Consider the following 12,210-nt stretch of genomic DNA (forward strand, 5'->3'; position numbering starts at 1 on the left):
AATTTTAGCACACTATATAAATGTTTCCTTATCAAAGGCGCTTCACTCCCAGACAACGGCGCCAGAAAAGAGTCTTGATGACCCACAAGTATAGGGGATCTATCGTAGTCCTTTCGATAAGTAAGAGTGTCGAACCCAACGAGGAGCAGAAGAAAATGCCAAGTGGTTTTCAGCAAGGTCTTCTCTGCAAGCACTAAAGTTATCAGTAACAGATAGTTTTGTGATAAGATAAATCGTAATGGGTAACAAGTAAATAAATTAACTAAGATGCAGAAAGGAGGCCCCACTAGTGCAGAACCGGGCAATAGCACCGGTTTGTAAGGCCCTTTAGTGCTGGTTCGGTAACCGGCACTAAAGTGTGGGCACTAAAGCCCCCCCCCCCCTTTAGTACCGGTTCAACACGAACCGGTGCTAAAGGGCAACCACGTGGCACGAGCCAGCTCTGTGGGCGCGTAGGACATTAGTACCGGTTGGTAACACCAACCGGTACTAAATGTTTGGGTGTGTTTTGGTTTTATTTTTATTTTTACTTTAATTTTGTGTTTTCAATTTAATTTAGTGATTGTTTTACATTATAATGAGTTGTTAAATCATTAGGTGAATGTACCGCAGATTAGTTTGACTGGATGCATGTGGATCCTAGCTAAGTCATCAAGTATATGTCATATCCATATTATATATACTTGATCACCTAATTAAGTGATCGAGGTAATATGGATATGGCATATACTTGATCACTTAGCTAGAATCCATCCAGTTGAAACTAATCTGCGGTTTCTTTCATAAATGATATAATAACTTATCATCATCATCCTCCTATTAATATAAAAACTCTTGCATCATATATATCATCACCAACAACAGTTTTCATAGCTAGCTAAAAATCATCATATAATAGTCGTCTCATTACCACTACTTAATCATCATATAGTCATTACCGCTATCTAATCACCACCAACACTAGCTTAAAGAAGAAACATTCACTTGTACCAGAAGCAAAGATATCATCGAGTTCAACATGGTAATGATATTATAAGCGTTCATAACACCACAAAAGCAAATCACTCTTTGAGATTAAGTTCAGGACGAAGAACACGGACATGAGAGGACAAGTACTAAGAGTATGAACTAGCTAATTAATCACTCCTCCTGCTCTCTCTCAGGTAATATAGCATAGAACATGTATAGCTTTCCTGATTCATCATATTGGAGCATGCAGATGAACCTGTCTCCTAATCGTGAGTTGCGCTTCTGATTGCTGCCCCCTAGTACTTCTCTACGATCGTTCACAATTTTGCTCCAGTCTTTTACTATTAAGAATTCCTCGCTATTAGAAATCATGAATGCACTAGAGTGCATTGTAGGATATCTTGACCGTAAGATAACAATATCCATGGTACCTTTAGTCTCGATTCAATCAGGCACAACATTCATCGGGAGTCCCTGTTTAAGAACATCGTATAGTAACATACTTAGCAATGAAGTTTATAGCTTAAAAAATAATGTATGCAAAAGATGCATTTAGGAGAAATACTAGAAATCTTACCATCTTTCCTAAATATATGTGACCGTAGTTCAGTACGAACACTATTGGTCGCACGTTTTGAGTACTAACATTTCTAAATGCAGGAAAAAATTTGTCTTGACAGCATCAAGATCCTCAAGGCATGAAACATAATGACTTGTCTCCTCGCAGTTTAGTTCAGCCCCGGGACAGTGGACGGTCCTGTCTACCAAGCGCCGGACATGTTTGCTTGATTGGAAATAAGTTGTCAATATAAATTGAGATCTATTAATTATTCAACTGGTTCAAATAATCTCATATCGAAGACATAAATATGGTTGAGAAACTCACATAATGGTAGAACTGGAGGCGTCTGCACATCGACCCAGATGTCTCTATTACCTTCAATATCATCTTCCGGACGAATATCAAAGGTGATAACCATATCAGGCTCAAATGCATAAGCCTTGCATAGTGCTTGCCAAGTTTTGCATTCAAAATAGGTGTATGTGTCTGCATTGTATAATTTGATGTTGAAGGTATAACCATGTTCGGTCTTCAAGTAAACTCTTTTTACCTCCATAGTTTCGTTAGGACTGAAACCTATCTTATCCAAGACAAAAATTCTTGCATGGCAGGGGATACGCTAGTAGAATAGTAAAAAATTAAAATTAAAAGTTGAAGCAAATGAAGCATAAGTCATGCTTAATTACGAAAAAAGACTTGTCGTTGAGACTTACTGTATCCACTTCGAAGTTCTCATCCAGCTTGATGCTGAAGCGTCTATCATCAACTAGAAAATTTCTGCCGCACAGGCCGCGCTGGTCTTCGCAGTATTCGCACATAATGAAATCGTGTTCGTCATCAGACGACATTCCTATGTTCATAGGTGAAACATTAAACACTTATTAGTTCTATTAATTCAACTAATTCTGTTAAATCAACTAGTTCAACTAATTAATTGAACTAATTCAACTAAGCACTTACGAAAAATATACCTAAATAAAGTAGCTCAACTAATTCAACTAACTAGTTCAACTAATTAATTCAACTAATTCAACTAAACTAGTTCTATTAATTTTCTTACTAAAAATAAGGTAGCTAGTTCTATATAATAAAATGTTGATTAGATAATCAAATCTCATATAACTAAATTAAATATATATCTAACATATAATTTATATTTAATTCATCTAACATTTGACATTAATATCTAACATATGTTCATATATAGGTGAAACATTAAACACTTCCTAGTTCTATTAATTCAATTAAATAAACTAGTTATATTAATTCAACTAAGCATTTACTAAAAATAAACTAGTTCTAATAATCATCAGATTACACATTTAGGTAACATTTATTTATTGTAAAATCTTTTACAAATTGAATAAGAATTTTATGAATAAGCAGAAGAGATATTACTTTTTCGAACATGTAATAACTGGCACAATATTATCCCAAAAAATGGTACTATAATTAGTAGGACCAAAAGTTACATATAATTTTTATTAAGTTCCATCGTTCTCTAAAGATTTATCGGCACCATCATCCCAGTAAAATTGTTATGAATGTAACTACTGGTCTGGATCACTGTAGTTATGTGCGTTTTCACAAATATCAGTGGAAAACCACATACATTTTGTTTAGCACATGTAGTCCTATAAATCTTAGGTTTTGAAGTAGAAATGATATGCTTACTTGGTAAAATTACATCGTTCCTTAAAAAATTGTTGTTCCAGCTAAATTCTTACATTTGAATATTATGAAAAAGATATATTATTGATTTTTAGTATTATGAAATATATTCATAACATCTTACTACCATTAATATGGAGTGAATCTAAAAAATGACTAAGTGTTGCGCAAGGATCAGTCTGACTATCCAATGGCAAAATAGAAATAGGATGCTATGCTCGGAGAGAATAATTCTCTACTGTAAACCTACAAATAAGAAGCATGCATGCACCACATTTTGAATTTTTCAATTATATACTCCCTCCGTCCTGAATTACTTTTCTCAGATTTGTTTAGATACGGATGTATCTAAAAACGTGTCTAGATGCATCCGTATCTAGACAAATCTTAGTTAAGTAATTTACGACGGAGGTTATAGTTCCTATGCATGTTGGAAGTAAGCTTTGCCCTTGTGACATGGATAATCATATACAATGGAAAGAGAAGAAACAATTTCATGCGTGGCTGAATCATGGAGAAAGGACTACATGTGAAATATAAAATGTTTGTGATGGAATGGCCCCCATCAGATTTGATCTGGTGACCTTAGTATGACAGGAAAAGAAGGGCATACTCTGCAATAGAAGTGAAGATAGTACAACACCAGTACTGAACATATACACTCAAACAATTCTAAAAACAATGGTCGAAATAGCTCGAGCATGCTCTGCTCACATCGCAACACAATAGCGTCTTGAATTTGCAATCTAGAGGGTATGCAAAATTAAATTAAACTATTGATTCTAATCGAACCTGCCAATCGAAGCTAGCATATATCCAACTATTCCATTGCTGAGTCTTGTATCCCTAACTGTTATGGAAAGATGATACTTGGCATGTCGAACAATTAGAAGAAATGATATAGAAGATATTTAATTTGTAACATGGTGCTAGGAGATCTTGGCTCAGAGGAACATCGCTGACCTAGACCTTTAGTTATATCGTCTGTTCAAGCATTACACTAAGATCCTTTGCATTCCTTTATTCCGAACCTTTGTTTTCACCCTTTGAGGCCCATAGCCCCCTCAAATATACAAATATCTCTATTTTTAATATGGCATAGTAGGAGCCTGTTGTTCCATAACAAAGAACATACTCCATAACATGTAATGTGTAGTTGCTTTCCGATATTTCCTTTAGCCTACAACATATACATAAACATGATGTTTATAAATTATTATTCAGACTGAAAACACATGCTATATTTAAAAGCAAAGGTGCAGTTTATGCCTAAGAGCCATTGTTTCCTTTATAATTAGTTAGCCAATAATATAAATGTAGCACATATTAAAGAAATTATTTTTCACACTGAAAGGACAATACGGAGTAGAATTGTGTATTAAGAGTTGACCAAATTAAAGTGTATGTTTCTATAGTGGATGAGATTTTTATATAAAAATAGGTTCATTCACTTGGCTACCGACCGACAGAAATTCAAACTCATAAGTGCCACCTGTACATCTAAAAATATTAGATACAGCGTATAAAATCTATCCCTAATAATAAAGCACGGATTGACTCTGTGGGTTCACGGTCACAATACGTTTTTTTGCTGTGAATTTATGCTTTCAGTTTGAAGTTATTTTCTTCCGCTCCTTTTCGAGGTGGTACTAAAATTCCCGTCCGCTTTTTCCTTTTTTCTATCCCCGTATTGGGCTGCCGCAGCAGTACATGTGTTCCGGCCTCGGCTCACTCTGTTGTAGAAGGATTCATAATTTATTTTTATCTATAGTGGGCTACCCAACGACAGTGTGTGCGATTGACTCACCTATACAAAAGCCACGTGTTCTCCTTTCAGTTAATAATCCCATATTGCTCTTTTACATCTAATTTCATCAGTTTATATATGCATGCCCCGGTGACGGAACAAGCGGCCATGGAAATTGATAAGCGGAGATGAAGAGGATGATGCCAAAGAATTATCTCCACAAGAAAAGGGAAAGTAGGAAGGGCGAAGGAAGGAAGAACACCTCGGAGGAGGACCGAGGCGCAGCGACAGGCTGATGCGGGAGAGAACACGGTCGGCCGCGAGCTTGATGGGGGCGTCGTAGTGGAGGTCTCGATGGGGCCGTCGCCGGCGGAGGACCCCGAGGTGCAGAGGGAACACGCTCGATGGAATCCTGATGAGACACACTATCTTTCAAAAATAAAACAATTTATAGAAATAATCCCACTTGGATCCATCACCACTCTTTCAGCTAATATAAAAAAATTAAGAACACTGAGAATCATACCATCATGAACGGAGGTGGTGAACATGAAAATCGTCGGTGATGGCGAACATGAAAAGTGGCAAAATGTGAGTAGACGATTTTTATTCCCAGTGCAAAACACGAGCACATTAAGTTAATGCATGCAAATGTGTAAGTGGAACTTTTTTTTTAAAGACAAAGCATAGACGCCGACGCTCACAAATATGTACATACACTCGCCGTATAAAAGTACACACGCATATCATACCTCTATAAGCACCAAGAGAATAAACCGGTACGTTTTGAAACTAATGAAGTCACGACAAGCACCTCACTATCTACGAGAATGTCGGTTCCAACTGAACTAGTTGGTTTGCATGAAGGAAGGGTCTCGCTTCAATTGCTTCAGGGTAGCAGTACAATTTTTTCTTTTTTGCGTAGAAGCGTAGTACATGGAGTTAAACGTGTCTAGAACTGAACTTTAGTTGCAGGGAGAACAAAATTATCTGAAAATACTGTCTAGATGGTTATAGAATGCCAAACAGTAAGAAAAATTTACGAATAAAAAGTACGAATTATCTCCATGGGTTCACCGTCACAATACGCTTCTTCTCGTGAATTTACGCTTTCAGTTTAAATTTAAAGCATATACTCAAGGTGGTACTAAAAAAACCGCTACCAAATTAAATAACCACAATAAATAAGTAAAAAAAACATTTTGTACCGCTAATTCGGGATGAGCCGCGCCAGTACGCCGTCGCTTCCCTAAGCTACCCCTCGAGCTCCCTCCTGCGCCTGACCGCACCGGCCGGACCTCCTCCACCTCGCCTCGCCGCCGGCGACCGGACCCTCGCCGGACCAGCAGATGAGCAGCGCATCTCTCTCTCTCTCTCCCTTCCTTCTTCTCTCTTCCTCACATCTCTCTCTCTCTTCAGGACGCCAGGTGCTCCATAGCCGCCGCCACGAGTTGTCCGTGCTCGGATCCGGCGAGATCTGGCTGCGGGAAACCCATCCCCACCACTCCCACGCTAGATCTGCACCGCCCCTTGCCGTCCCCATCGGAGTTTGCCTCCAGCGCCGCCGCAAGCCACCTCCTGCCTATGCCCTTGTTCGACGAGAACGTCGACCAAGCCCGCCGCTCGTGTGGTGGGCCGAGTGACCCTCCAAGGCCTAGCACAGCGCTCGCGCCCAAGCCCAGCCTCCCTGGCCCAGCCGCGTAGCCACCTCATGCATGGCTCTTAATTAAAGCTGATTGGATTCTCTAATAAAACGTGATTGTGGGCACGGCCTGGGATGGTGCTGCATTGGTAGCTGGTTTGAAAAAGTGTATGTGTACGCCCAATATTTGCTAGGAAAAATGCATCTGTACATCCATAAAAGTAGGAACAAATGTATGTGCGTGACTAGACAACGTCGCCACCAAAAAATTAAAGAAGATAATAAACCTGAAAAATATGAAAATCCAAGTACATGCCAAATTTTATTAAAAGTAAAAAAGACAAAAATCCAGCGAAAAATATTTTGGTTTTTTTGCATGTAGTTGTCTTCCTTTTAATCTTTCACATACAAACACGAATTTTGATGAAAATTCACACAAATATACTACATTTTTTTAATTTTTTGGATAGAAACATGTTTCTAAAAACGACTACAATGTGCCCATGCTCCAAAGTGACTATTCGGATTAATCAAAAATCCTACATGAAGTATGGTTAAAAATGGGAAGTGAAGTAAAATGTGGAATCACCACGTGGCATACATGATAGTATTATTATTTTATTATTTATTATTTTTCGAGGGCTTACTTGATAGTATTATGAATGTATGTTGATGAAACAATGCATTAAGAGAAAAATAACATCCATAGTTGCATTATTTTTTAAGTCAATCTATTGGAATAATCATAAAAAATAATGCCAAAGAAATCTTTTTCTCTATTGCAACACATGAAAATATTTTGGTATACCTACAGTTCCAATTATCATCTGTACCTGGTGCTAGCAGGAGGATGGTGTGTGGGTTGACGATGGCGGCGATAGCAACACTCGAGCAGGTGTTAGGCCATCGTCTCGTGAGGATGTGTAGAAGGTTGGTTTGGTGCCTGGGTGACCTTACATCTTCATAGACGGCCGTGCCGGCAGTCGCCACCAGTCATTGAAGGTCGTGGTGAGCTTACATCTTCATCATTCCATTTAGCTATATTTTCACCTGGTTTATAGCAAGGGTGTTTGCTCCCTAAAGCATGAGTATGTGATTTTTCTCCCATTGCAACGCATAAACATTTTTTTTCTAATAAAGCACAGTGCGTTTCTCCGTTTTTTTGATCCGTTCACTCATATTATATTGTTTTTTTATCCAAGGTGATACTAATAAAGTATTTTTTTTCCTAAAAAACTTTCGTTATGTTTATCCCTCGCGTGAGATCAGCCCATGGGGGTTTATCAAAGCAAGCCCATGGGAGTCATGTGGGTCATCTCGCTTTGGGCCATATGCAAAAACAGTAAGGAAGGAAAGAGGGATTGAAACAATAATGAAGGAAAGAGAGGGATTTCGGGTCCATGCGCAAGATGAGGCAGGAAAGGAAGGTAGTCATGTATTGAGGATAGACTCGAGAAGGAAGATTCCATATGTGAAAGATGTGACAGAATGGTTTCCCCTATGGGAAGGAGAGTCCATCTGGACACATTCAAATTAGAGAAGAAGAAGAAAAGCAGAAAGGACTATCAAGAATTATATAAAAACATGTTTTTTATGGACGCGTACAACTTGAGCACATACAAAATTAGATGCCTTTGCACTTGAAAAAGAAACTTAGATCATGATCAATCAACATTTTGAGTTGTTCAGAAAACTAATGCGATGCACTAAGGCGCGATTTACAGAGCATCACCCACGGCGACCATGACAGTAGCATGCAATGGGATCATCATACATGAGCGGCCGGTCTGATCTATCAGGAATATATAAAAACATGCGTATAAGGATTTTTTTTATGGGAACGTGCATACAAGTTGAGCTTAACGTGAGCACATACAATGTTAGATGCCTTTGCACTAAAAAAAGAAACTTAGATCATGGTCGATCAAGATTTTATGTTGTTCAAAAAAATAATGGGATGTACTAACGCATGACTTAACAACATCACCCACGGAGGACATGACAATAGCAATCAATCGAATCATCATCACATGCATGACCGGTCTCACACATTAAATGGCGTGGCGCCTATCGCGCTTGAAGGGATGAGCAGACACATCCGTGCATTATAATTCCCGATAATAATATTAGACATATTTTATTAATTACATGGATAAAAAATACAACTTCATTTACATGTGAATTGCAAAATAATAAACAAGAAATAAAGTATTAAATATATGTCTGTTATTTAAAATTAAATTATAGGGATTTAACGTAAAATTTAACCAGTAAAACAAAACATAAGTTTAAAGATAAATTAAATTTTTAATGTGATTCCAATCTAATTAGAATATAAGTTTGTTGAAAAACAATAAGATATTCGACAAGAAAAATTGAATACCATTTTAAATGAACATACACCAAGAATTGCTTCACCCCATATACACATTTGGTAATTATGGCCCAAAAATATCATAGTTTGCCTACATGCCCCGAGGCTTATTCAGTTATTGAACTGATGAATTTCTTCTTTGTGTCTAAATCATCTTGAACCGCTTTTTTGTAGCTAAATTGCGAGGTGTTGTGTTTAGGTGCATCTGCCATGGGTGAACTACTTCTTTATATATGAATTATTGACGTCACAAACCAAGATACGATATTGTGATACTAATATTTGACGTATCAGAACTGTTTAACTCAAGCATATTACGATAACACATGCAATTTTTTTGTCTAAATCACAATAAAAACTTTTCATTATTTGTTGGTCATATGCTATATTTTTCTAAGACCAAAACAAATCTTCACTATTATTTTTCGGCTCGACCCACTAGCGCCCGTCACCAAAGTACAAGGAGTTGGACTCGGAGTCCCTACTGTGTGTGACACAAACTCCGCACTTTTCTCTGTTATATTAGCCAAAGATGGAGGGTCTTTGGACAACACTCCTAACATTTATTTTGTTTCTCGTGTGGCAGTGTGGAAGATTTCAAGGAGTTTGTTGATGGCATCATGTCTGGCGATGGGGCGCGGCGAGAGGAGGAGGAGGTCTTGAGCCATTGGGTCAGTGAAGTGAGGTTTGTTTTGTTCCCCGTTGCAACGCACGGGTATTTGTGCTAGTACGAATAAAATACTGAGTGCGTCTTACAAAATGATAAGTTTTTTTCATAGCATCCTACAATTGTACACAACGCAAACAACAATGAGAGATCAAATGATTCAGTTATATAAAGATAAAAAGAAAAAGAAGAATAGACACAAAGTATTCCAGATGCTCGAGCAACTATTGCACGCATAGACCATGCTTGAATTTTTTCATGCTTTATGAATAATAAATTGTACCCAGAATACCACGTAACCTAGAGGATGTCTACAAAATGACAGAAAACATCAATAATCCTTTCGTAATGTAAATCCATTTACTCTTACTCACCCTGCTTACCATTTTACCATGTTATCCTACAGTTGTGATGTATGAAATTCAAGTATTATGTCTGCCATCTACTATCAGTGCACTCCCTCCGTGGTTAACTGCATTAAGGACATCTGGTGACATTGTTTTGAAAATTCAGTTTCATCCAATAAAAAATCAACAATTTCTGAATTCAATATGGAAAAAAAGACCATGATACTTCCCTGTTGTTCATGAATGTAGTTTTGTTTCTATGCAACATCAAATACGTATTGTATACCTAGAACAAAAGATTTAAATGGGTGGCTTACCCAACGTGGCGTAGCTAATGAAAACTTTGGCAATGATCTTTGGCCTGAAGCTGGGTACATCATATATAGCCACCTTCTTGGAAATAGACCATGGCTTGCTCGTGGTGCGCTTCTCATACGCCAAAGGAGCAAATCAGGATAATGTTGATATGCTGGCTTATCTCAGTACTCGCAAAAAAAAACTGGTTGTTTGTTGGGTTCTCGTCATACAGCTTTTCTCCATCCACGTCAAGTTCCAGATAGGTCCAACATGATCATGGCCTTATGTTGGAAAAGCTATCATACTCAAGGTTGTTAGAATCGCGATTCTGTTATACGATTCTACGACTTTACGATCCAAACTTACCCATCTGATTCTACGATTTTAGTTCATAAAATCTACGTTTCTACGATCCTGGTAGTGAAGATTCTACAATTTATGATTCTACCATCAGAGCTCCGATCCGATTCAAAATCGCGATTCTGACAACCTTGATCATACTGGTTAATAACCAAAGAGGTAAATTATATGAATTGTGTTAGCAACTTAGTATCAAACCTTCAGCATGAGAAGAAGAAATAATCTGAGCTTGGTACAATGATTGAAGAGCAGATATAATTCTTTAGGATTAGGCACATACGTGTGGAAATAACAAATTCCAGACGCTCTATGGTTAATAGCACCTGCACAAATTGCCAATTACGGAAATTAGGAAAAGAGGTGGCTATGAAAGAGAACAGATTGTGGTATATTTGGACAGAATAACGAAAATCTAATTAGGATGTTCCGCAAATGAACCTGGAGCTGGACGTTGCTCTTGTGTACATCAATCTCCAAGCTCGATCGTTACTGTACCCTGCCGCATCTTCCTTCGCTGCTGAAACTTCCAAATTCATCGGCCAGGAAGTGATGTTGATGGATAAATCTTAGATATGCATGCAAAAATATTTTGGTCAGAGCGATGAGTTGATAGCGTATGAGATACACAATATACATGAAGCGGAAAAGCAAAGAAACAGAGATTGGGCATGAATATCGAGAAACGAAGATGTTACAGGAAGAACATGCGCCAGATGGCCGATCAATTGGGCAGGACTGTAGGAACTTTGGTGAGAAGGAAGATTGGAGGATGTTCCGCGAATGAACCTGTAGCTTGACGTTGCTCTTGTGCACAGCAATCTCCAAGATCAATCATTACTGTACCCTGTTGCATCTTCCTTCGCTGCTGAAACTTCCAAATTCATCTGCCAGGAAGTGATGTTGATGGATCAATCTTAGATATGCATGCTAAAATATTTTGGTCAGAGCGATGAGTTGATGGATCAATCGATTGGGCAGGACTGTAGGAGCTTTCGTGAGAAGGAAGATTGGGGAGACCTGTTGGGGAGTCTGCGTGTTTTAAGTTTGTTTGCAATCTTTAGATGAGTTCGGAGAGGAGTAGGCTCTCCCGTGGGACAATAATGGGCATTGATTTTTTTTTTCTTTTACAAAGGGATAGGGCAGGTTTAATGGTGTGAGATCCGATTGTTGCGTGCTAGTCTTCCTAGGCATATTACGTTTTATTTTTAACAACCTGGCTGCTTTATTTTTTTATTGGCATATTACATACATAGCTAATCTCCACTAAAAAATACATTTTTCAATAAACGTTTGATTCTGTGAAATACATATACGTAGTTAATCAGCCTAGTTTTTTTTTGCGGGGAATCAGCCTAGCTAGCTTTTGTTTAGCGAAGGTAATCAACCTTTGATTATGTGATTCTGTTATAGGCTGCCGCATGCATGACCCATGTGAGATTTAGGCGTGGTTTTTATCTCTTGTGGGCCCTATGAGTTTTTTTTGTCAATTATCACGTGAGTTAATCTACACTGTAATAATTCGGTCTCACCAGATTAACGGTTAGTAATTTCTAATTAACATGGGAATTACGTAG

General features: G+C 38.0%; 1 long non-coding RNA gene across 1 annotated transcript; it reads right to left on the reverse strand.

The window, feature by feature from the left end:
* Nucleotides 1–2,874: 2,874 nt before the first annotated feature.
* Nucleotides 2,875–11,679, reverse strand: LOC123132587 (uncharacterized). Its single transcript, XR_006464903.1, has 5 exons — nucleotides 11,423–11,679; nucleotides 11,075–11,201; nucleotides 10,297–10,959; nucleotides 5,476–10,119; nucleotides 2,875–5,361 (listed from the first exon to the last, which is right to left on the reverse strand). It is a non-coding gene; the product is annotated as an uncharacterized lncRNA (long non-coding RNA).
* Nucleotides 11,680–12,210: the final 531 nt, after the last annotated feature.

Source organism: Triticum aestivum, chromosome 6A (assembly GCF_018294505.1).
Source record: "Triticum aestivum cultivar Chinese Spring chromosome 6A, IWGSC CS RefSeq v2.1, whole genome shotgun sequence".
Lineage (NCBI taxonomy): Eukaryota > Viridiplantae > Streptophyta > Magnoliopsida > Poales > Poaceae > Triticum > Triticum aestivum.